The sequence below is a fragment of the Vidua macroura genome, chromosome 3 (assembly GCF_024509145.1).
Source record: "Vidua macroura isolate BioBank_ID:100142 chromosome 3, ASM2450914v1, whole genome shotgun sequence".
In the NCBI taxonomy this organism is placed as follows: domain Eukaryota; kingdom Metazoa; phylum Chordata; class Aves; order Passeriformes; family Viduidae; genus Vidua; species Vidua macroura.
In genome coordinates, this window is record NC_071573.1 from 1,061,345 (window position 1) to 1,086,996 (window position 25,652).

Consider the following 25,652-nt stretch of genomic DNA (forward strand, 5'->3'; position numbering starts at 1 on the left):
TGACACAGTGTCCAAAGCTAATTTTAGCCTGCCTGCAGCTGCAGTGAGAGGTTTGAGTGGCTGCTGGCTGATGCCAGTCAGAGTTCCCTGATAAACTGATGGCATCAAAGCCTGCACTTCAGTGCCCCTGCTTCCAAACCATCTTCTGATACGTCTGTGTGTCGTGGTTACCTGCTGTGGAGTGCAGAGAAGAAACTGGGACTGGTGGCTGGGGTGCTGACAACATGAATGTGATGACTTAGTCAATCGATTGGGTTTGGGGCAGAAAACTTTCTTGCCCCAGCTTCATTGTTGGGGGAGTAAAAATAGAGTGTCCAAATGGGAACGGGAAGCTCCTGCTGCTTGATGTGAATTTTCACGGGCACCAGACTCTGATGCGAGGACATCATCTGAATTTGTGGAAGAAATAAAAGGTGGGAGGTGGGAAAATGAACAGACATGTATCTTTTTTTTTCTGTAATTGAAGAACCAGTGAAGCAGCATGCCCAAGAGGCCCCTCTGGAACTCCATTTGTATTGCAAGGGGCCCTGAGAGCCTCTGGCAATATATTGCTGATGTTCCAGTCGATCTCCCAGCCTGGTACTCTGCTTTTAAATCTCCCCTGCAATAAACCTGCTTTGGGCTGATCTGAACAATACAAGGTTATTTCCCCTTTTCTGAGAGGGCAAAGCTCATGGACGCTGGTCACGGCACTCAGGTTATCTCTGAGTAGTTGTGCCTGGAAACTGTGATTTGCCAAACATTTCCTAACAACACCTCCTCACAAAACTGAGGTGCCCAGTTAGTGTGGAGGACCTTTGCAAATGAAATCATGGCTTCTGGCAACTGCTCAATATTCAGCTGGTTCATTCACTGAGAATGTTTTATTATTTGCAGTTGATTAACGGGCTTGCAATACCTACTCTGTGATGAACATGTGTGCCCAAGACTTCACTAAATTGTGCTCTGAGGACAAAAATGACTTAAATGGTGGTTCTGTGAGGATCAGATGAGTTGTTAAATGTTGGGGATATCTTTTAATTTTGTGCAGATGGTCCATATGCTGAAACGACAACCCATATACAGACTGGGATGCCTGGTTTTGGAGATTTGCCCTTCATTTTTTAAATGAGGTGGGAGTGGTAAGAGAGGCATGAGGATGTAGAAGAAATGATGAATCATGTGATATTTTGGATTTCTCCTGGAGCTAAAATCAGGGCATAGCTATTTTTAAAAGAAAATGAGCATCCCACCGTGTGTTAAGATGTCTTTTAGGGAAACCTGACGTTTAAGAATTGAAGCTGGTACTATCTTGTTGGAAAAATATGGTGACTATGTATGCAATTTTCAACATACTGTCAGTTCTGGAGCGTTCCCACATGGCTGCATTTATCTTGGTCATGACTTTCGTGTTTTTACTGTGTCTCCATCTTTTATAATTCACCTTATTTTTCTATTATTTGGTATATTGACTATTTACTTTTGCATCTTCCATGTATCTCTTCCCCACCTGCCTTGCTGTTCACTTGTGCAGGGGGGCAGGGGGTGGTTTCCAGCCACCTTTAGCATGGGATTAGCTCACGGGGTAACTTCTTGCTTCCCTGCTTCAACACAGGAAAAAGAAGTGTTCCTGTCTCTGGCAGTCTGGCAGAATGACTCACAAGCAGAGGAAACATATTTCCAAAGCTCTATCGTGTGTGTAAGAGCTGGGGACTTTCATTCCCCAGTTGATGTACTGCCAGTCTGATTTGAATGACACTTATATTCTCTAAAGGAGGGATAGCAGCCCAAACCAAGAAAACAGTAGCCAATGGTGAACATTGAAAACAGGGGGAATCTTTCCATTGCCTTTGCTAGGCACTGGAGCTAGTCTTGGCAACCACAAAAGCTAAGAGGCAGAGGCTTTTAGCAGTAGCTCTTCTATATCTGCACAGAAAATGACCTGAGAGTGAGCAGTTCTGCACCTATGTATTTACTCATCCAGCGAAAGGAAATGATAGATCAAAATATTTTACCCAAAGGCAGAATGGATTTATAAAATTAGAAGTCAAAGAATCACCTAGATCAGAAACACATCTTACAAATCTTTTAAATACCTCCAGGGATGGTGGCTCTGCCTCTTCCCTGGTCAGCCCAATTCAATGCTTCACAACCCTTTCTGTGGAAACCTTCTACCCTCCAGCAGATCAAGACTCTCACCCAACTTGGTGTTGTCTGTGAACTTGCTGAGAGTGCACTTGATTCCCTCATCCAGGTAATTAATAAAAATATTAAACATCACTGGTCCTAATACTGAACCCTGAGAAACCCCACTAATGACTGGCCACCAGCTGGATTAAACTCCACTCACCACCACTCTGGGCCTGGCTCTCCATTCAGTTTTTACCCAAATAGGTCCATCTTTTGAAATCCAAGAATCATTTGTAGAAAAGATTGTGTAGAAATGCACAGGTAGATCCCAATGTAAGTACTTATTCACTGCAGCCAATATGGAAATGAATGTGCACGTTGCTGCCCTAATTTTTATTTTTTATAAGATTAATTATGTTTTCAGTTTCTCATCACAGCTCCATATTTCTGTGCATAGCTTAAAGTATTAAACACTCCAAATCCCATTGCTGTTTTTGTCATGCATTCTTTTCACTGTTTGCTGACATCGTGGCAGCCAAAGCCTTGTCTTTCTGCTGTGTTCTATGCAGAACTTCCTGTCAAACAACAAAAAGATCCTTATTTCAAAAATACTGCCTTTTGCATGTAGTGACAGCCCTTGGAGGTGAAACCCAAAGTAGTTTCATTTTAGAGATGAGAGAGGCCTAATTTTGCAATAGCATTGATTCCTACTGAAAGGCCAACTGGAGACAAACTGTCTTAGCCATTCAAACTATCTTACCCATTCAAAATCTTCCTGTTGGCTTTTTTTTTCTTCTGGCTATGTGTCCTTTGGAAACACGAAGAGCACATGACATCCATGCACACATGACCGAAGGAGAATTGCGTTTTACAGAGATAAGATCAGAATCACAAAATCGCAGAATATTCTGAGTGGGAAGGGACACTACAAGGACCATTGAGTCCAATGAGGTTAAAATTAAAAGTGGTACACGCATTTGCCTCAATTCAGAGCAGAACTCAGGTTCAGGAATATGCAAGGGTGTGTGGGAAACAATAAAGTGTCCAAAGGAAGGTGATGAGGAGGGTGAAGGGCCTTGAGGGGAAGCCGTGAGAGGAGCAGCTGAGGGAGCTTGGTCTGTTCAGCCTGGAGGAGACTGAGGAGAGACCTCAGTGCAGTTACAGCTTCCTGTGAGGGGCACAGGAGGGACAGGCACTGATCTCTTCACTCTGGTGACCCGTGACAGGACCTGAGAGAACGGCCTGAAGCTGAATCAGGGGAGGTTTAGGATGGAAATTAGGAAAAGGTTCTTCACCCAGAGGGTGGTTGGGCACTGGAACAGCTCCCCAGGGCAGTGCTCACAGCTCCAAGCCTGACAGAGCCCAAGAAGCATTTGGACAATCTCAGGCACACGGTGTGACTCCTGGGGATGGTTCTGTGCAGGGCCAGGAGCTGGACTTGATTATCCTTGTGGGTCCCTTCCAGCTCAGCCTATTCTGTGATTCTGTAAAATTGTCTCCAAGTATGAATACTGCTGGCAGGGGAGAGGGGAGGGAATAAGCTGGGGGGGAAGGCAGATCTTGCTAGTTGCACCAAGCTGGAACTTCACTGCACGGTGAATACCCAGAGCTGCAGGAGTTTCTTAGGCTTTGCCCCTATCCTCCTGTAACACTTATTATTTAATAAGTGAACCTCCCTGCCTGCCCACTGTGTCTTTATCCTAATTGTGGAAGTTAGGGGAGCATTTCTGGGGGGTGGACTAGATGATCTTCAGAGGTTTCTTCCAAACCAAGCTATTATGGGATTCTGTGAAGCAGACATTGTCCATTTGCACCTTTCTAGGCAAGAGGTCTCTCTCTGCTCCTGTGGTTGTCCTTTACTCTCTCACGGCTGAGCTGTGTTTCTATAATCTGCAAGACCCCCAAAATGGGTTTTGGTGATGTTCACTCAAAGCTGTCCCAGGCAATAAATTGTTCATTTTGCAGTTTAGGGAGCAGGTACTGATGTGCTGTACAGTGGAACGCTGCTGTTGTGTATTCCACAACTTGAGTTAAAATTGACTCAATTGCAGCTTAATAGGTGTTGAGCAGACTGTATAAATGCAAGTCATTACTGCCTAAATGCTGTGGAGCATTATGGTGAGCAAAGACAAGTGTCAAATAAACCCTTTTATCCCAAGATGGAATAATTCCCTCCTTTAATCCTAAAACAAATGCCATTTGTCTGAAAAGTCAGACATGAAAGAGACGTGTGCTTTGATAGGCTTTATAAGCCAGTATTGGGGTAAATGTAATATCCAGAGAGACATGTCATGCCTGTGGGTTAGAACAAATTCTGTAAATAATTAGTGGGGTAAAGCTCTGACAAATAAATGGTAGGTGCTTAAGCTGAGCTCAGCCTTTGCCTTTGTGGATTGTGATTGGACTATCAGTGCCATATCCATGGTACTTTTTTGGTTTTGATTTAATATTACATCACTTTCATCCCCAATCCGGTGATAAAATAAACATAGCTTGTGTCTGGGAAAAGAAACAGCATTCTCGCATTGCAGTTTACCCTTCCTGACATTAAACACATTCCAGGCACACTTTTCATTTATATTCCAGCGTCTGACTTTGAGTGGATGCATTTGAAATAGGAATTTTAAGGGGTACATGCTTATTTTGACATCTAGTGTTAAATGCCTTCAATATGTACCACCACATTCAGTTCAAGTTTGCATAAGCTGCTGGGTTTGACTTTGAGATTACAGACAATATTCCAGTGGAGACTGAAAGCTCACACATTAGCAGCTTTTCTTCTAGATGTCTCATAGGTATTGCATAGCTTTTCCTTTCATAGGAAATACAGAGGCAGATGCTATCACTAATAGTGCTAAAAAGCCTTGCTTGGTGTCTCTCTGTGGACTAAATTCAAGTCCCATTAAGATCAATTAGAAGGTTCTTCCTTCCTTATGTCTTTGAACTGTGCTGGTTGCAAATGTCTTCAGCACACAAAACATCTTAGTCATCAGTTTGGAAAAAACCGTGCTGACAGCACCTGGGATTGTTTTGATGTTCGCATAAACACTGCCTCAAAAATAGCTTAAAAATAACTCATGAAGGTGCACTTAGTTGCAAACACATTTTAGAGCATTGTTAATTGAGAAAGTGTTGGGGTGCTTTCAAAAGTTTTGGGTTTTTTAGTAAATTCAGAAGAGACACAGTATTAATAATAGTGAATCTGCCCTGTAGAAATGCACAGCTGCTGTGTCAAAGCTCTTTTGTAGCATTACAACTGTTATGAATATAAAAAACCTGTGTGCTTTTGTTCTCTGTTTTTTCTCTCTGAGCAAGGATCTGCCATCCTGTGTTATTCATCATATGTGATGATAATGTCTAATTCATGCCTTTTTTTGCATGCCTGGAAAGTACCACGGGAAATCTGAATAAACATGAGTGGGCAATATGAGTATATATATTGACAGTATACACCAAAGTTCAGCTTCCATAAAAAGGTAACTGCACTCAGTTTTGGGAATTTTTGTAGGGTTAACTGTAGCGGAGGTGCTACATCTATCTATCTATCTATCTATCTATCTATCTATCATCTATCTATCTATCTATCTATCTATTGATCTATCTATTGATCTATCATCTATTTATCTATCTATCTATTGATCTATCTCTCTGTCTATTTATCTATCTCTCTATCATCTATCTATCTATCTATCTATTTCTCTCTCTCTCTATCTCTCTATTTATATCTATCTATATCTGTCTATCATCTATCTATTATGTATGTATCTATCTATTGATCTATCTATCATATATCTATCTATTGATCTATCTATCATTTCTCTATCTATCTATCTATCATCTATCTATCTAATCTGTCTGTCCCTAAGTGCCTGCAAGCCCAGAATGAGGGATGCCCGGGAGCACACTCAGAGCTGGAATTGTGACTGAGTGCATGACCATCAGGGATGGAAAGATTTCTGTGAAATTAATTCTCCATAGATTTACAGCCACCTTGACTTTTATTATCTCAAGGCCTGTCTTCTGCCTGATGATTTACCTTGCTGTGTCACTGGGCCTGATGTCATTCTCTGTCCTTAGCTCAAGTCTGGACTGACTGAGAAGCTCCAACCCCAGGGAAGGTGGTGCCTGGGCTGGCATTTAAACACTCCCTGTCCCGTCCCTTGTGACTCCCAGGCTCACTGAGTGGATTGTTTCTGCCAAAACCAACAGGTTTTCTCTCTCCCTTCGTGCTTGTAGAATCCATGGCTCTGCTCTAGCAGTGGAATATGTGGGCAACTGTCCTATCTTACATGTGACCCATGCAGGATATTCAAATTCAGGAAACAATCACATCATTTATTTTTCATGGAGCAATTTCCTTTTCAATTGTATAGGAATGCAGTGGACAGCCTTCTAATTTGTTTATAAGAATAGATTTCCTTCATACATCTAGTTTTATTGTTGTCATTAGGAAAGAGAGAAAAATAACTGTATATCCAGACAGATTCAGGTGTAAGTAGTCCATGAACAACAAAGGCAGATTTGAAACAGCCCTAGAATTGCAAGCCATATTAATGCTTTCTAATATGTGTGCATATTAGAAATTTGTTTTCACTTTTCTGCTGACATATTTTCCCAGGGGAAATAAACACATTTTCCCACTTTGCTCATAGCACTCATGTCCAGGCTCTTATTTCATAGTGATGGAGCAAAAAGCCACATAAGGGTTTGCCTGACAAACAGAAATGTGTCTTTCCTTATCTAGCTATTATGAAGCAGCCATCAAAATTAAGTTAGGAATGAAAAGAAATAAAATCAGTGGTAATGAAGCAAATATTCTGATACATGTTAGCATTTTACTAAGTGACAGTGCTGTTTTGTTGTAGCAAAATACTGATTTGTTCTGGACTTAAAATACCAAAAATCCTCTTCTGTTAATATGCTCTTGCATCTTTGCTTCTCTGTGGAAGAGCTAACAACTCTATAAGGTGTTATGGATGTCCATTTACATTTAAAATCTGTGAGGTCCAGTGGCTCAAACACTGTCCCAAAGCCCAGGAGCCTGGGTGCTATTTCTGTCTCTGTTGCTGGCCCTGGGGGATCTGACACAAATGGGTTCCTCTGAGGATTCATGTGCAATTTAGATACAAAGAGATGGGAGGTGGTGTTTTTTTAAAGCCCAGGAAAATACCAGTGAATCAGAGGTGGTTTCATTAATAAATTTGATAGTGGCAAAAAGTTTTGTTATAATGTTTAATGGTACCAGTCTTTGAAAACTCTAAAAGTCTATGTAGGTCTCTTTTGGGGCAATACATGAGGAAAAAACAAAGACTCCTCTCCAGTGAACTGAGAGGTGCAAGCAATTTTAATAGGTCATTACCAAGCAGATCTACTTAAAACTCACACACATATGTCAAGATTTACTGGAAACAAGAAGAAAATAATGCTTTGGAGTCATTAGTGCTCACTTTGCTCTTGTATTATACAGATCTGTTCAGACTTTGAGACATAATTTTAGAATTTCCATGTGTTGTTGAAAAGCCACATGGGATGCATGTTATAAATCCGTGGTCTGTAGCTGGAGCCCCTTAGGGTTGAGGGCTAAAACACAGTAGCTGCTAGGGAGGAAAGTGAGCTTTGCTGTCAGATATCAGTTGTCCAGTCTCTTGAAAGCCTTGGGATTTACGAGCCAGGATTCCAGTGTTTGTGGTCATGGCAAAAGCAGTGAGATAATCAAATGGCAAATGAAATGCTTAGGCTGGAACGCAGTCTAAAGGACAATAATTGCAAAATGAAAAGCTTAACAAAAGCCAGAGGCAGAAGGAAGCTAAAGATGTTGAGACTTGTTACAGAGTCAGGCTGATTGCAGATTCGGCCTTAAATGATCTGTGAATTCTGTTTATGAATTTGGAAGTGTACTTAATCTGATATATAAAGAAAACAAACCACAATAATAGGTTATCTGTAGCAGTTGGAGAGGAAATGAAATAAAACTGCAATTGTGGAGCTTCCTACATTTCCATTTCTGTTACGGTTTTTCATTCTAAGGATCTTTTCCATATGGAGACTCTCTTTAATAATGGTGCCTTATTTTTTGCCTGTGAAATAAAATGTAAGGCAAGTGCAGTAGGTAGCTGTCTGCAAATTTATTTCTACCTTGAAGTGTACTTACTTTTTAATGAGAACTATAGAATCTGATTAATTGTGGTTCCTGCATCTATAATTCAGGCAGGACACATTTGCACACAGACTGCCCATCAAGCTGAACTCATCAGGAAATCCTTCTGTTTACAGTAACAGAAGAGAATGTTTAAGCATTTCTCCCAGTACCAAAATTGTACCACAGAGCCAAGGCTGTGTTGGAGGTGCTGAGAAGTCACAGCACCCATGAAAAACCAGTGGGCTGGTGCTGCACACCCTGTATTCACCATGAAGGGAGGGTTTCTTCTGGCCACTGTTAGCAGGATGGAGCAATGCTGTTTTGCCTAATACGCTACATTAGAGGCTGATTTGATAGTTTGGTATTTGTCTCAATAGAAATTTTTATTTTTGTATGACTTGGCATGATTTATAAAGTTTTTCAAGTTGTGAATTATAATTCTGTCTAAGGTGGAAACTTGACATGAAATCTCTGAATGAAGGTCTTGCTAGGATTCTGAAGTGCCCTCTGTGGCAATCATGTTGTAGCATGCTTAAATGAAGGCAGTTGTAATCTTATGAGCAAATACTGTATTCAGATTCTGTTTTCATCTGAGTTGGAGGGCAAGTATAGTTTCTTAAGTGAAAGGATTGGCATTAAACACATAGTTCTACTTCTGGAGGTTTTCCACTGCCCAAATACATGCAAACATGCAAGAAAATGATTCCTTTGCCCTAATGGCTTCTATTTGACCATTTATTTTATGAGATTATTTTGTGCAGCAGTAGCTGCAATCCATTGTTCAGTTTTTCTCTTGGCTTGGGTTGCATTAAAACTACAAGGCAATGTGATGTCCTTCCTCTGGAAGGGAGGTGTGGTGCCAGATTGTCAGCCAGGGCGAGGAGGGTCATGCTGCACAGGAAGGTGTGTGACTCTCCTGCCTTCCAGCTGCCTGGGAGGAAGAGTTTAGCACACTGCAGCATCAGGTGCAGGGCAGGTTTTGATCTGCTTCATGGCTTATTGTACGTAATATAATGTTGAAATCCCCCAGAACAAAAGCTGTTTACTCTAAGATGGCTTATTTGGATTTGACAAAAGAGAGCAAAAATATGAAAACAGTTACTGTATAATGAGGATCATTTAACTCATGGCATATGCTTTTTAGTTCAGTGGGTTTCTTGTATTGATTTTTCAGCTTGAACATTAATGAATTCCATTTTCAAGCAACATGCACCCTCTGGGATGTTCAGGCTTTCTGAATGTCATTGAATTAAGGCCGTGGGATGCTCACATGATGTGTTTTTTCCTTGGCTGCTGTTGGAGGTTCCAGCTGAGTTTTTGTTCTGCTACACGAGTTTCTGCTTCATGGTTGTTGTCTCTTTTGATTTTTTTTTGGCACATAATCTAATGGCTTGATAATTTTAATTAAAACATTTGATAAATATTCATACTTATTTGTATATGATTTGCAATATTTTCACCAGTGATCAGCTACTGTGTTGGGTATTCTCACATGTGGGCTGAAGAGGTATGTTTTTCCATGGATTTGCAACCACAACTTTCTGTGATTTGAAGGTTTTTCTATCATCTGTGCAATATTTGTTACAACTTTCAGTTCTTTTGAATCATTCACAATCAGCTCTCTTGTATGAGCTCTCAACAACCTGACCAAAAACCCGTCAGGAGCTGTTTTCTTTACAGAATTATATTTGATGGTAATTCACTCTGAGCTCACATCCTATTTTGAACATTTGAGGGTATCCCTTCAGCCTTCCTCTCTGATAGTGATGACTAAATTTATATCTTGTGCTTCCCCAAAACAATGACATAGCATTAAATTACATTTAAGAGAAACACGTTTTTCCTTTATTTGAGTATTTGATCCCCTACTCAGTGGTGTCTTAACTGGAGAGAAGCTTCCCTGTATGTCAATACTTACAGGTATTACTCATACCAGCATCCCTCAGTTAGGTAGTTTGAGGCACCAATTTGTGATTAAAACATCATAAAGAAATACACAGTATTCTTTGGTAGTGCTCTTCTGTTTCATAACAACAGTGATTATGGAAATGTGATGCCGACACACTGTTTACAGTAACAAAAAAAGTGAGAACTCCAAGTTTTATCCTGGCTGTGGCAGATAAATTTAGAGAAGCAAAACAATCTTTGAAGAATAATATGATCAGGAATATGGCCCATGTGTGATTATATATGCACTCTGTATGAATGCAAATGCACTTAAATGCTCCACAGAATATTGCTTGCAAGAACTGATGTGCAAGTCAGCTGTTTGCTGAGCTGTGGGAGACACAAGGGATGACTCTGTTCTTTGGAGAATTGTGTAACAGCAGATGGCACAGCAGCAGGTTAAATCTGTGTGTCACTAAAGGAAAGAGAAGACCTGTCGTTGAATTCCTGAGTAGCTGCTGGTTTGGAAACTGAGCCATGGGGGAGTTCAGCCTCTTCCCCCAGGCAGCCAGTGACAGGATGAGAGGACACACCTTAGCTGCACCAGGGTAGGTTTAGGCTGGACATTAGGAAGAATTTCTTCACAGAAGGAGTGACTGGGCATGGGAATGGGCTGCTCAGGGAGCTGGTGGAGTCTCCATCCCCAGAGGTGTTTAAGGAAAGCCTGAATGCTGCACTCAGTGCCATGGTCTGGTTGACCACGTGCTGTTAGGCCATAGGTTGGATTTGATGATCTCAAAGGTCTTTTCCATCCTAGCTGATCCTGTGATTTTGTGTGTCCTTGTGATTGGCATCAACGCATGGATTAGCTAAGCTTTTAACTGAGCATGCCAATGCCAGTTTGCTGATATCTCTGCTAACTTTCTTTGTCATAAAATAATGGTCCTTCACCCACTCAGTCACTTGGCACAGAGGCAAGGTTCAAGATTCCCTCTGCTTCCTGTCTACCTGCTCACCTTCTGCCTGCAGCAGTGCCACAGGGCCCCAGGGCCAATATCCCTTAAAAGGAAGGAACTGAAATTTCAACTCCTCAAAAAACTTCCTCATAATTTGGCTGTTGTGCCAGGTTCAGGGAATACCTTCCTCTAGGGCTGCTCTGTGTGTGTGTGCATGACTAAGTACTCCTACTACTTATATACCTAAAGCCATGAACTGGGAAAATAAAGTATATTGCTAGGCCATAGTGGCTGGAATTCAGGAAGTTCTCCCTTTTCCTGTTCAAAATCTCAATAGGGATCTCCCACTTTGAAACTCTGGTGGTTCACATCACACACTGTGTAAAACTCCAGCTGTTGCTTGAAGTAGGTATTTTTAATTGCCATGAAGTAGATATTTTTCTGTTTCCTGCTTGAAATATCTCAAAGTACCAAGATATGCTGTTTTTTTCCAAGTGATCACACTTTCTGTTATTATCACCCACAACTAAGTCATCAGATCATCAGCTTTTTTATTTCTTTTTAAACTTTTATCTTTTCTGGCATTTATGATGAATAATGGCAAGCAAATCGTCCTCATTACCAGTCTTCTTGTCTCTTTGGCAACACTTAGAAATATATTCCAGGACATGCTCTCTAAGTAGCAAATGCTTGTTTATTTTTGTGAATGTCACTTGATCAGCTTTCCAGACGGAAAACCAAGCTCATCTATCATTTGTGAATTGCAAGGTATTGAACTACATCCAGGGCCTCATTTGCAGAACCAAACCCCTCTACTAAGCAGCCAGCTGGGCCCAGGGACACCAGTACCCTTCTATGAGCTGGGCTTGATTAGCCCCACAGGTCAGTCTGAGAGATCATTTAACCGATTGCTGCTGGAACTCCTTAATTTCCAGATCAGTTTGGCACCTCTGGGAAAGGCATCCCAGTCAGTCAGAGCTGAGAAATTGGCAGGCACGCTGGGAATTCACACAGACAGCATGTATTGCTCCCAGTGAATATATGGAGCCATCTCTTATTGAGTTAAACAAAAGCATCACAGCACCACGTCAGTAATGCTCTGTAATATCAACAGTTCAGCTGAGTCTTCTTTTGTTTTAATAAATCCTGTCTTAAATCTATGTAGGTTCTTTACATAGATTATGTATGGTATGTTAACACCCTTATGGTGTTAACTGACAGCTGCCAAGGTAGAAGTGGTTTATTCAGTTCAAACTTAATTACCCTATAGAAATTTTCTCATTAAGAGAAAACACCTGAATTTGATAAGCCTATCCAGCAGGAATTTTGTAAGGGACAGCCTTTTCTTCTGGCTGTGCCGTGTTTTCTGAGGAGAACATAATCTGCTGTGCAAGTCTGTGCCTCTCAGAGGCAATTTATAATTAATATAGCTGCTTAATGGCACATTTCCCTTGACCATAGCATGCCATGCTGCCCAAACTGCTGAAAGGCCAGTGGCACTTGTCAAACAGGAGAGAGTAAAGGTACTTCCAACAAATATTTCATCCAGCATCCCTACAGCAGGTCAGTAACACCCCCACGCCACCCCAAATCTCCTACTGTGCTCATGTGTGGATTGGAAATGTATGGTCTACTGCCACTGCCCAAAAAAGTGTGTCAGCTCAGGAGCTATGCCTTTAAATTATGTGAATTGTGAAAATTGCTTTAAACTGCAGACAGCCACTTGGGCTGCCAAGGGATTGGTAAAAAATACACATAACCTGCTGTTGCTATGCAAATTATGTGTCCTGGCATAAAGGTCATTTTTCTGGGAAGAAACCTTTAGTGAGTTTGGGGTAGCATCCCTTTCAAAGACAAGAGGACCCAAATGACAATGAGTGAAAACTCCTTGTTAGAAAAATGAGTGAAAACTCCTTGTTAGAACTTGAGCACAGTTGTTGTTTTGTTTATAAAATAATCATGTTTCCATTTTCTCACCTCTCCTGTGCTTTGCACTGTTGTAATTAAAAGGCTATTGAAAGAACTTCATAAAGCTTTTTTTTCCTAGTAAATTATTAATAGCTTTTAGATTATATGAAGCTATCTGCAAATTAAGCTGAGCTTGGTGGCCATTTTTGTGTCACATACACACACACACAAGCTGTCAAAAAGAAAAAAGGGAGAGCAAACACAAAGTTAAAAAAATCCACGTAAAATGAAAATTTCGTGTTAAAAAGGAAGTCATTTTTGTAAAAATTATGTGCATTTGAAAAAAAAAAAATCTCATACCTCAAATAAATTACAAAGCAAATCAGTATAAGCTGTTCCATTTGAGTCAAAATACTCTGGGGAGGGAGAGAGGTAGAAGTACTGGGAGGGAAAAGCATTCCCATTTTCAGCTGACCAGAAGCTGTGACTTGATTTTCAAACCATAATTTAATTTACTAAATAAAGGGTAATGTTTCAATAATTCCAAGCTGAAAGCACTAGAAATACTACTGGAAAGAAAAGGCTGGGTGGTATGAATCTGCTGTCTTGGAGGTGATATTTAAGATGCAAACCTGTAATAAAACATGCTGTGGACACATAAACAGACAGCCCATTGAAAAGTGAGGCTTGGAAAGCACAAACCGAGCTATAATTTGTTTGAGGCTGGGTTTACTACCCTTGGGATGGGGCTAAATCACCCTTTGTTTTGTTTTCCATGTTCACAGGACGGAGCAAAGTGAATTTCAGCTGCTGTTGTGATATGCGCACAAGGATGTAGCTAAATCTGTTTCAGGGTCTGTGTTCTGTTTTTATAGCTCTTTAAAATGGACCACATCGTGTTGCTGGGACTTCATTCTTCATGTATGGTTGGGTTAATTGGCTTAAAGTCAAAAGGCAATTCAATGCTCACCTGCAGAGCAGTGCAGAATGGCCAAAGTACTTCTGGGATTTCAATATGTGTTCTTAAGGCATTTAAGTGCTTCAGCATTCTCATTTTTACATTAGAGGTAGGGAGAAACAAGATTGTGCATCAGCCAGAAGTGGTACTTTTCTTATATTTCTCAGTTCATTGAAATAAATATGTAATAAAAAATCCATCACAATCAGCACTTTCCATTTATGTTTTCAAGCTAAGGGACTAGCTAAAATGCAAACCTCCTTGTGCTCATTCCATAAACTGAAATAATAGACTTGGTATAATTTTACTTGTCAATAGTATAATAGACAACAAAACTGATTACTGTATTTTATTACCCTAGAGCTGTTGTCACTACTTTTCCAACCAAACAAATCTACAAATCCACAAATCTAACCCTTGTCACAGTCTGCAAAGGGCTTATTTTCTCCTGATAGATTCTAAGCTTTCCTGTAGTATTGTGAAACCAGTTTAACATCTGACCTTTCAGCCAGCAGACTGGAGAGCTGCCCTGCTGAGTTTGTGGAGAGGGCTTGATTGCTCTGCTGGGTAGTGCAGTATTTTGGATATGCAGATGTTACCGACTGAAGTGTATTATCCATCTTGAACACCACTTGAATTTATGCTGAAGCTTTCAAGTTCTATTCTTTGAATAGGTCCCAGAGTAATTGAATTCTCATATTGTGCACAAAAAGAAGTCATTCTTATGTGCCGAGCTGAGAACTCCAGCGATTTTTAAGAATTGGCATGAGAAGGCTTTCAAATAAAAGGGCGTCCAACACCTGAAGCAATATTCCAGCTCCAGGTTCTGCTGGTTTCATATAGAAATTGATTTCTATTACTGACCTAGGAATGACAGGAAAGATGACAATGTGCTGAACATTGTTATTGCACCTCCTGGAGATTTGCTGAAATTTTCAGTCCTTCATTCCTCTTACCTGCCAGAGCTGTCTTCCAGGGCTCAGCTCTTTTTGTGGAGTTGGTTAAGTTCCTGTGAGCATGCTGCTAAATGAAAGGAGGCTCTCAAAGGGAAGATGTGGGGACCAAAGAGTCAGAGAAGGTTACTTAGTATGAGAACAAAGTAAAGAAATATTTCCTCAGATGTTAGTTCAGACCATACCTAAGAAAGACCTTCAACCTTAAAATACCGAGCCTGGAGATTCCAGCGGACTTTCCCCATATGTTTTGCAGTTGCTTCTGTAGGGAAGGCAGGAATACTCAACTTATTATGAGTTTACTGGGGAGAAATTGCCCCTGTGCCCTGGCAAAACACAGAGAATGATTGATTTTTCCCACAATAGGAACGCGAGGCCTCAGGGACAAACGGAGACTGAAGAATATGAGTTTGCAAAAGCCGAGGTGAAATAACAAACATTATTTTGAAGCAACCAAGGTCTTTGCAGAGTAGTAACAATAACAACTGAGTTCTGGCTATCAGCTTAAAGTTAAGAGCGACTTGAACTGAGGTCTTGCTTTGTTGAATCCCATTCAGCTGAGGAGGACTGGTGGGAGAATTTTGGTATTTCTGTTTTAGTTGAGCAGCCATGGGAGTTTTCTGTCCCCTTTCACAGTGCAGTAATTGGCTCGAGTGCTGCTGCCAGTGAAGCAGCTGCTGTTGACTTAATGGGGAATCTATATTGAACTCACAAGAGCACACAGGTCAAGGTTAAGCCTTCACTATTATGGCAGAACCGGGGACTGATTAAAAATATTAAGAAGGTAGAAGAAAAAAAACTTGCTTGATCATGAACCCCATTTTTCTATGGACTATATTTAATAGAAAAGCCTAAATAAAATCCTTGATTGTCTTGCTGTCAGGTGCAGAGAGCCACAACTCCAAGTGAAAGGCAGGTAAGGCCTGGAGTCGCTCGGGTCTTCTGTCTTTGTGTCTGACAAAAAGGGGTTTTACACAATGAATATAATGTACTTGGAGACGTGGTCTAGATGATTTGATTCTAATAATGGTTAAAAGGTTCTTCAGTAATAAACCACTTCTCCATCTAACACATTAAAAATGTGGGGTCCATCCTGAGTACTCATAGGAAGTCACGAAATCTTGTTTATAACTAATTACAACATTTTCAAAAGGGTATAATTTTCTAATTGTTATTGATGCTCAGTTATCATCCCCTGCATGTGCCCTTCCATCCATTGTTAGAAGCCCATTTTATTCCCATGCACTTCTGTTACCCCAATCTTTGTTGGGGTATTTAACTTTAAGAAGTTTTACACAAGAAGTTTTGCAGTTGTGCAGAATTTACTCTACAAAAACAATCCTGTCATCAGGGAGTACTCCTACCTCCTAAGGTCTGACTGGCAGAAACATGTTTTCTGATTGAGTTCTGCCAGTGCTTGTGTATGACAAATAGGATGTAGAAAGAGAAGAGTTTCAGGCAAGACAGTGTGATAAATTCTTCTGCAGAAACATAAATGATTTATTATATTAGTATGAATTATTAATAATATTTCATCAGATGGACTTGAAAAGCTTCAGCACATTATTGTAAACACTGCACCATTTTGAGTGACTCCAGGTGGGATTAAAGGAAAAAGCAAGATTAGGAATCAGAGCTGAGTGTAGGAACTCAAAGTCTCTGAGGGTCACAGAGGGAAAGAGCTGTCATCGGTGTTATGAGATGAGCAAAAAAAAAAAAAAACATCAGATTTTTTTTTTTTTGCAAGTCTAAAGTGTTGTAAAAGTACAAATGCTAGAAAATAAATGTTTTCATTAGAAGAAAAGTTACCACTTACAGTGTTAGATACAGGACATATTTCACAGTAAACTTGGCAATGGTAAAGTAAGGACAGGCTGGCAACCCTTTCTTTGAGCTGTCTGAAGCACTGCAGTGGCTGGAATTCAGGAAGTTCTCCCTTTTCCTGTTCAAAATCTCATTAGGGATCTCCCACTTTGAAACCGTGGTAGTTCACATCACACACTGCATAAAACTCCAGCTGTTGCTTGGAGTGTCTACCTCTGCCTCTGGGGCAAAGGCCCAAACTCCCTGAAAGGTGTTACCCCAACTTGGCAAAGCAGAGCTTCTCGCTCTCTGCCCGGAGTTTGCAGCAAGCCTCACTTCATTGCTCTTCACTAGACCGTCTTCAGTGTCCACCTTTGTCTAAAATGTGGTAAAAATGTTGTCATTTTTACTGTAAGGGTTGTTCATCAGTCTGGGGAGAACCAGGGACCTGCATTTTCTTCAGTGTCCTTGGCATCATCAGGCGGCAAACAGAATCTTCCTCGAGCCTGTTGGAATACATAACACAGCTGATGTTTCCCAAACCTCTTAACTGAAAATAGTTGCTTATTTTGTGAGTTTCTTTCCAATCTTGCTTCATGTTGATAACATCTTCTCCTGCTATGTGCCTAACCCTCTGTGTCATTTTCCTCTAACCTTTCTCGAGACTAATGCTTTGATATAATGCATATTTTCCTTTATTTCATGCCTTGAACAGTTAATGCTTTCAAAGATGCATGGGTCAGCCTATTGTGAAGATAAACATTTCAAGGTCTTTGGGGACTTGAAAGCATCACAGATAACAGTTTGGTTTTCTTAGGGGAGGTTTCCTCAAGTCTAAATTAGTTTTTCTTCTCTGCAAGCTGAGAGACTCGAGGACAGATCAAAAGTTTCCCCCTTCCCTCTCAAGCTATTTCTTTGTCATATTTTTGTTACAACAAAAGCCCGTTGCTTTTTAAAAAGGTTAGAATAATTAGAGGTGTATCTTGGCTGGAGCACAGATCTAATATTCTGCTTGGTTCTTTGATGAATTCCTGATGGTCAGGTGTAGCACAGAATTATGGTTTTTCAATTAAAATTGATGTTGTTGTTTTCTCTTTCTATGTCTTTATTGTTGGGTGAGGTGCTGAGCTGATTCCCAGTGGTAGAAGAATAATTTGGTGCATGAAAACTCTCACAGAGCTTTCAGTCATGAACTTCAAAACATATTTTTATGCTTTGAAATATTTTTTTTTTCTGTACTTTTTAGCTTTTGGAGCAGGGCACGACTCTGCTTTTTTAAAAATTTCCAGAATAGGGAAAGGCACTACAGGAAGTGATATTTGTTGAGTGACAGTGTGAGTCACTGGCTCATGTACCCTGGGCAATGTTTGTGTGCTGACAAAGATGCACAACTTGGAGATTTTCTGTGTAAAAGCTCTAAAGCCTTGGATGAAACTCCTGGTTTTCTTATGTAGATTCTAAAAAAAATGTAAAGAAATGTAAGAGAAGTCACAGATATTTACAGGCAAAGAGGATGGATTTCTACAAGTCAAATGTCAGAAAATTTGGAAGAAAGGAACTTAAGTCCTTGTTAAATTATTTGCTTTTGGACAAGTGAGTGTGTATCAAACTTTGTGTTTTGAGCTCTTAGGGAGCAAAAGCTAAGAGCCAAAAAATCAACTCTGGCTCTGTGGGTGGACATGTAAGGCTAGGCTATGCTGTTAACTGATCAAGATAAGTATAAAAGCAAGCATTCTGTCTGAAATATTAAACCTTCAAAGAGGTAATTTCACATTTGTATTGATTATCAATTTTCCTGGTTTTAACGTTCAGGTTCTATTCATCAGTGATACCTATTTTCAGTGTTGTTTTGTCCATTCTATGGCATTTATATAATGCATAATGCCACAGGAAAGAAAGCTGTTCCATCATTAGGAAGCTTCTTTAAAAGCATAAATACAAAAAGTATTCTTAAAAATGCCCCCCCAAAATATCTGACAGCACAAAGGACATGGACATTATAGCTCAGCTGTAAACTAAAATAATTTAAAATAATTTGGATCTGAAAATAATATTTTATATAGACTTATATATAGACTTATATTTGAATATATTCAAACAAAAATATTCAAACAAAATATTCAAACAAAATATTTTTTTTTCCTCTTTAAGTCCAGTTTTATATATTTTAAAACTGTAGATAGTCCCACAACTGGGAGTGTTTTGGAATAATATGTTGATATATTGCTTTCACACATGGCCATAAAACATTGTGTCTTCTTAAAGATGGCAGCCCATTTGAACTTTTCTAAAATCCCTTTCTTTTTTTTTTTTTTTTCAAACCATTTCATGAATTGCAAGCAAATACATGACCAGTTCAATATCTCCCAAGTCATACTTTCATTTTCTCCAGACCTGTGGGTTTTGATGAACTTTCTGTCTGTGAAATAGTTTTGATCAGCTCTACTTCTTATCCAAGATGGTCATGATTTTATCATGGATCAAAATGAGACTTCGGTCAGGTTCCAGTGCTGGGACCATTGAAAAACAGTTTTCTAAATCATCTAGTAAGTTTCTTTCCCACTAAACTAAGTTATTTTAGATGTACCAGCCAAAACAAATAAATCAAAACATCAATTCTGAAATGCTTCCTTAGGTTTTCAGTGATTTTTAAAGTATTTTAAGTAACCACCTTAGAAAAAGTCAGGGAACAGAATAATGCATATTACTCTGCATTTTCTGCAGTGTTAGGCTCTTTGTTGATACCTCACACCAATGTATTTCAGTGCCAAACTAGAGTTTAACTATTAAAAATGCTTTTAGTTCTTATTTTTGAATAGGATTATTAGCCTGCTTTACTACCCTTTATGGCTATAATGGCTTCTCAGACAAATTTTAGTGCAAATTAAAATCAAGATGAACTCTACCAATATTCTTTTCAGTACTCCTATAAATGCATTTGTGAGTTGTACTGTGTTGATTTTTCAGCACAACCCTGTTTTTCCACGGGCAGTTTCTTCTCCTGGGTTTGATGATTATAATGATAATAAATGTAATATGCTATCAATAAAAAAATATACAATGGGCCTGATTCTACAGTCCTACAATTTTATACTTCTGTAAGAATAAGTTTTTTATTACTATTTTACAATTTCATGAATTATTTAACTTACATTTTCTTATATTTTCTGCCTGTTTTGGGGAAAATGAATAAGAGATAAAAAGTCAGATAACTAAAATAGTAAATACATTTGTACACCTTTGAATATTGCTGTTTCTGAAAGGCTTTTCTTCTTTTAGGCATTCTGAGACATTACACCTCCTGGGGACAGGGGTTGCAAGAAAGTTGATGTTGTGCACGAGGAGTATTACAAAATTTGATATGGAATAATTTCAGCTGGTACAGGTTTATGGTCAAATTAGCCCAGTTTTTCTTTTGGAATGCGTTGAGTGGAGAGCTTGGGCTGAACTCAGATCCAGAACAGAAATGAGATCTTGGAATGGGGTAAATACATTTCAGGTGGCAATTTCTATTGCTGATCCCATGGAAAACATCTTGAATTGAAAATTGTTTAAAAGTTGGGATTCTAATCTGTGTAGATTTCTAGGTAAATATTAATAATATTCTAAAAGTAGAAAGCTCCCATCTTTCCTGCCCGAGGAACACAGGGACCTGACGATGCCAATGAAGTTGCCTGCCCAGCTCTTAGTGACCATCCACCAGTATTTTCTGTAGGCCCTTTGTTTCCCTTTCCATAAATACTTTGTTGTGATCTTCCTTTCCTATTCCTTTGGAAACCCTGTAGTTTTCCAGTAGAGTATTTTTATGAGGTGAAGGAATTCCAGTGTGGAGCTTTCCTCTGAGCGACACCTTCCTGCCGAAAGCTGCGAGAGCTTGCTCTGACTCTTCAACATCTAAGACATAAGAAAATGTTTACTGAAACCCCCAGGATTTCTCGATGCAGCTGAAGCCCACAGTGAGCACACTCTGTGTGCAGGCTCCTCGTGCCCACCATTATCAGAGTTACATCACCTGGGCTGCTCTGGCATTCCTGTGGCCCATGGATGTGCGAGGGTGAGGCTGCATGCCAAGACTGGCAGTCATATCTTATTGTTATGTGACTGCCTCACGGCTTGGTGGCATTTTTAATAGCATAAGGGCATGGCTGTGTTAGCTGAGGTTGCCTAAATACCAAGAAAAGCACTGCTGAGATAGCACTGCAGGTAGGGAAACAAAGCAAGTGCTGTTCCTAAGAACATGGTAACACATAAGATATTACAATATCCTGGTGAACAGTAGAAGTGGATGAACTGAGTCATAAATTTGGTGAAGATCTCTGCTCTTTCCTCCACAATATTCATCTCCTGGGAGGCATCAGCAGACGCCAGGCTGGCCTCGTTCCTCCAGAGGCAATAGACCAAGCAGACAAGAGGAGCCTCAGTCTGTTCCAGACTGTATTCATCTGCCTTTTCCCTATCCACCCTTCCAAAAAAGTGGGGATACAGGAAACATCAAGCAGCACAGAGCAGGCTGCAAATCTTCTCATGCCTTTTATATGCCATGTGCTGGAGAGGTAAAGATTTCTTGCTGCCTTTCCCCCAAATGTAAACCGGAGAAGACCAACTTCTGCTTCATCTTTATGGGGACATAAAACATTTCAGAGGCTCACACCTAATAGAAGGATAAAAAAAAATTTGCCAGTGTAAATCAAGAAGGGAAGCAGAAAAGTTGCATTTGAGCAAAAGTGTGGAAGCTTCCAGGCAAAGCCTGACAGTGGACTACTGGGGAGTCTCCATACCCAAAATAAGACATTTTAATTTTTTTTTTTTTTTAATGGAAATGAGAAAGTGTTGGACCTCGTGACTAGGTGGATGCATAATTAAAAGATAATATCATTCATAATGGAAGAATAAAATTGAACAGTAGATTTTAAAATTACTTTAGTACCAAAGTATTACTTGATGCCCCACAGAGATGCATCTGAAATATTGATAACTGAGCTTGCTATGCAGAACAGATGCAATCTACATCTTTGGTAAGTGGAACCAAAACAACCTCAGAAGTAGTTATTTTCTACTAAGAGTGAAAACATCACTTCTACTGTCAGCAATTTGACTCAAATATCTATTTTAACCTGGTGGCCAGGTTCCTGCACTGCCAGCTCCTCAGACTATCAGAATGAAGCAATTCAAAGGAATTGAAGAAAAAAAAAAAATGAATCATTTCATGAGTTGGTTTTCCTGCCCTGAAAATAGGATTAAGTATTGCTCAGTACCTGGGCTTGGTGACTCCCTTGTCTGGGCGCTGTCCCTCTGTCTGGTGGTGGCAGTGGCAGAAGGAAATGTGGTCTCAGAAGCCCATGCTGGGCTTGGTCTGTGTTAGCATGCCCTTCCTGCAGAGCTCCATGCCCACCCCACAGGCAAACCTGGCCTTGGTGTACGCCTCCCTCCGCAGCAATTTCTCTTTCCAGCCCTCCAGCTCCTGGCTTTGCTGGCATTTTGTCTTGCCCTTCCTGTGCTGTCCCTGTACATCACACACCAGCTCCAGCTGTGCAGCTGCAAGCCTTCCTTGGAGCACAGGAAAATTAATGGGAGCTTGCTTCAGAGGTTTCTTGCTGCTGTGTCCATGCACTTGGCAGACAAAAGGCCATTTTCTCCAGCCTCATTAGATGCACATCCTTCTTTCAGATGCTGGTAGGGAGTCTGTGGCTTATCTGCTCTATTTTCCCCATTTTTTACTTTCCCTGGTGCAAATCCCACAGTTTTCAGGTCTGATTTGGATCTTTTTATGGCCACTGACTGACACCTATCCCATTCCTTCTGCAAACCAGGAGATTTTCTTGTGCTCATATTGCAAACTTCCTGAGACCAATCCTTTTTTTTTTTTTTTTTTCCCTTAATTTGTTTTCCTTTTACATCTGTGGGAAGTGGATAATTCCTTCGCTGATTCTGTCTCAGAAAATTATATAATCTGCTCATGATACCACGATGTCTCAGCAACTTGTTCCTGTTGTGCTTTCTAATCCAAACAACGTGTGCTATAAATGTGAATGCAGTTTAGGGTGTAATCCTGTCTGACATAGCTCTGGTTGTAGCTGGTAACTGGTAACTTTTCAGAAAATCTCATTAGCTTGCTGTAGATAGGAAGCTTAATAGATCACAGATGACATACAATTTTAGAGTGTGCTGTGTGAAATCCCTGGCAGTGAATTGTGCATGTGAGAAAGAGATATCCTTGTCATTGCAGTGCAGAGTGCTGCTTTGCTTCAGTGTGTCCAGAACATTTTAGGACAGAAACACCTTTTAGCAGATCTGTGGACCAGCCTATTCAGAGAGTATAAGAAATGAACCTTGAAAGTGCAAAGGCTGGATCCAGCCTTTACTCTCAGCTGCTCCAGTCCATCCCTGAAGGTAATCATTCCCAAATTGATGTGTTCATTCTCTTTCTCAAATCCAATAGACTTTCCCACTCACACAGTTGTTTTTCTCATGACAGCTTCTCCCAGCAAATAGCCACTTCCTTCCATCTCCATCTGAGAGGCTCCTTCCCTTGTGCTGCAATTGTCTCCAGGCAGTTTTCCCATCTGCTTTTTCGTCCCTGTAAAGGTTTGCTGGAGGTAACAGAGGTGCTGGAGGGCAGATGAAGTGTAATCTTTCTTGTTCTATTCTCTTACAATTTGAAGCAGAAGTCTTTGGGTTTTCTGTCTTATATTAAAAAAAAAAAAAACAGAAAAAAACCAAACAACAACAACAAAAAAAACCCATAAAAACAAACTAGGCTAGGACTCCTTAAAGGGAAAAAAAAATTAATAGTGCCATGCTAAATCTGATTTTCTATTAAGTAGGATATATCCAGGGCATATTGAATGTTAATAATGTTTTACATTGAATCTTCATAGTTTCTGGATTTATGTGCTAAGATAACGTGCATTGTGTAACAGCCTTGTCAATAATTGTAGTAAATAAATTTTAAGTAGTGGAAGACACATTTGCAGATTGAGTTTGTTTTTAGATTGTTTGCTTAAGCAGGTGAGTTCTCTCCACATTTTCAGTCCCAGCAAGAATGATATATTGCAAGATTTAAAGGCCTTGTCAGCTCAAGGTTAGGTAAGAGTCTGTTTATGATGTTTTATCAGGAACAGGAAGAGTACCCAGGGGATGGAGAAACTGAGCCTGTTATACTCAGCATAAAATGTGAGGGGAGCACCAGTCAGTCATGATATAGGAATGAATGAACAGGTATGGAATAAATTGTCCAGCTGGGGAGCACCAGTCAGTCATGATATAGGAATGAATGAACAGGTATGGAATAAATTGTCCAGCTGGTGCAACTAGCAGAATTTCTAAACCCCTGAGCAATTATATTTGACCCTGGTGAGCCTGGCTAATACCCAGCAATAAGCTGTTCCTCAGTGTGTGAAGGTGGCTTTTGAAAGCACTGTGGCAGAGAGGCCAGATCCCAACTTCTCTTCTCCTGTGGACAAATTCTCCTGCTCCAGAGCCCAGCTCTGAGCCCCTTCTCTCCAGCACATCAAGCCTGGCACTGGGCAGATTCACAAGCTCTTGTCTTGTTGCAGGATGTAGTCCTGATTGACATGAGGGCTTTAATGTCCTCTTATGTCCTCAAGAAAGGGAAGACTGCAGGGTACAGGTGGTGGTATTTTAGGGGGCCAATGGATGTGAATGGAAACAGACATTTTTGCATTATTAACTTGGAAAATTACTCCTTGTGTGGTGTGGTGGGCAGAGAATCTTTAGTGAACAAGGAAGAATGTTACAATCAGGAAGAAATACAGGCTCTTCTTTCGTCTTTATCCCCTTTGGAAAGTGGAAAAGCTACTGAGGGGTTTTGCTGTTGCTCTGGATCCTCTCCACATTTTTTCAGAATGATTTAGAGCAAGAAAGTACAGGTTGAATGTAAATGTGCTGTGACTGTAATCATGAGTCAGAACTTTCCTCGGATGCCAGCAGGCTTTGTCGCCTCTTCCATCTGCTTGAAGACAGATGAAATAACCAAATGCTTTTTAAAACCTCCAGGGTCACAAAGTGTGCAGCATCTGCTGGGCCACTGGGGAAACAAGAATAAACACACCCCCCCCCCCCATGCATCCCTCATAACGAGGTGACTTCAGCAAGGCTCAGCTTTGGGCACGTGGATGTTTCACTGAGGTGTCAGCCCTGTGTGTGCCAGCCAGGGGCTCGCTGCTTTGGGTCCTGGGGGACTGAGGTGTTCACCATAAAGCTTTTGAGCAGAATTACAGGAGGAGCCATGCAGACAGCATGCCAGCTCTTCTGAAGCCTGCAATGTCTTTCCCCAAGAGGGTTGGGATGATCTGGCATCTCCAGGCAGGAGTAAGCCTCTCCCACTCCGTGCACAAGGGAGAGGAATATAATCTGCAGTGTGCCTCTGTGTGAGGAGGGAGCTGCCAAGCAACACGTGAACTCCAAAACTGGGCTGAATGTTTCTCATTTTCCAAGCTTTTGTATAAAAAACTATTCACTGAAGTCCACTGTGAAGACACTCACAGACTTTAGTGAGTCTTGGAATGAGTTCCTTACTTTCCTTCTTTATTTTATTTATTTATTTTAAATTTTGTAATATTTATTCCAAGGATGCTCAACCAAAACACCAAAGTTTAATAGCAACATTTTGTTTCATATGGGCAATTCCACCTGGAGCTCAGTAAATATGATTACTGCTTGCAGCAAGAAATGAAAAAGGAAGCAACTTGCTGACTTTCCTATGTATTTGTCCTTTTAGAAAAGTAAATATTTTCTGCTTCACAAACATGCTGAATGAAATGCATGTCTCATTTATCACTTAAATAGTAATAACAGTGCCCGCTGCATGCTGCAGGCTGGGTTCTGACAGAGGTGGATTGACAGTGTTTGCTCAGCGGAAGCAATAAACAGATCAATAACTGAACGTGGCCTGTGGGGCTGGAGGTGTGACAAGTCAA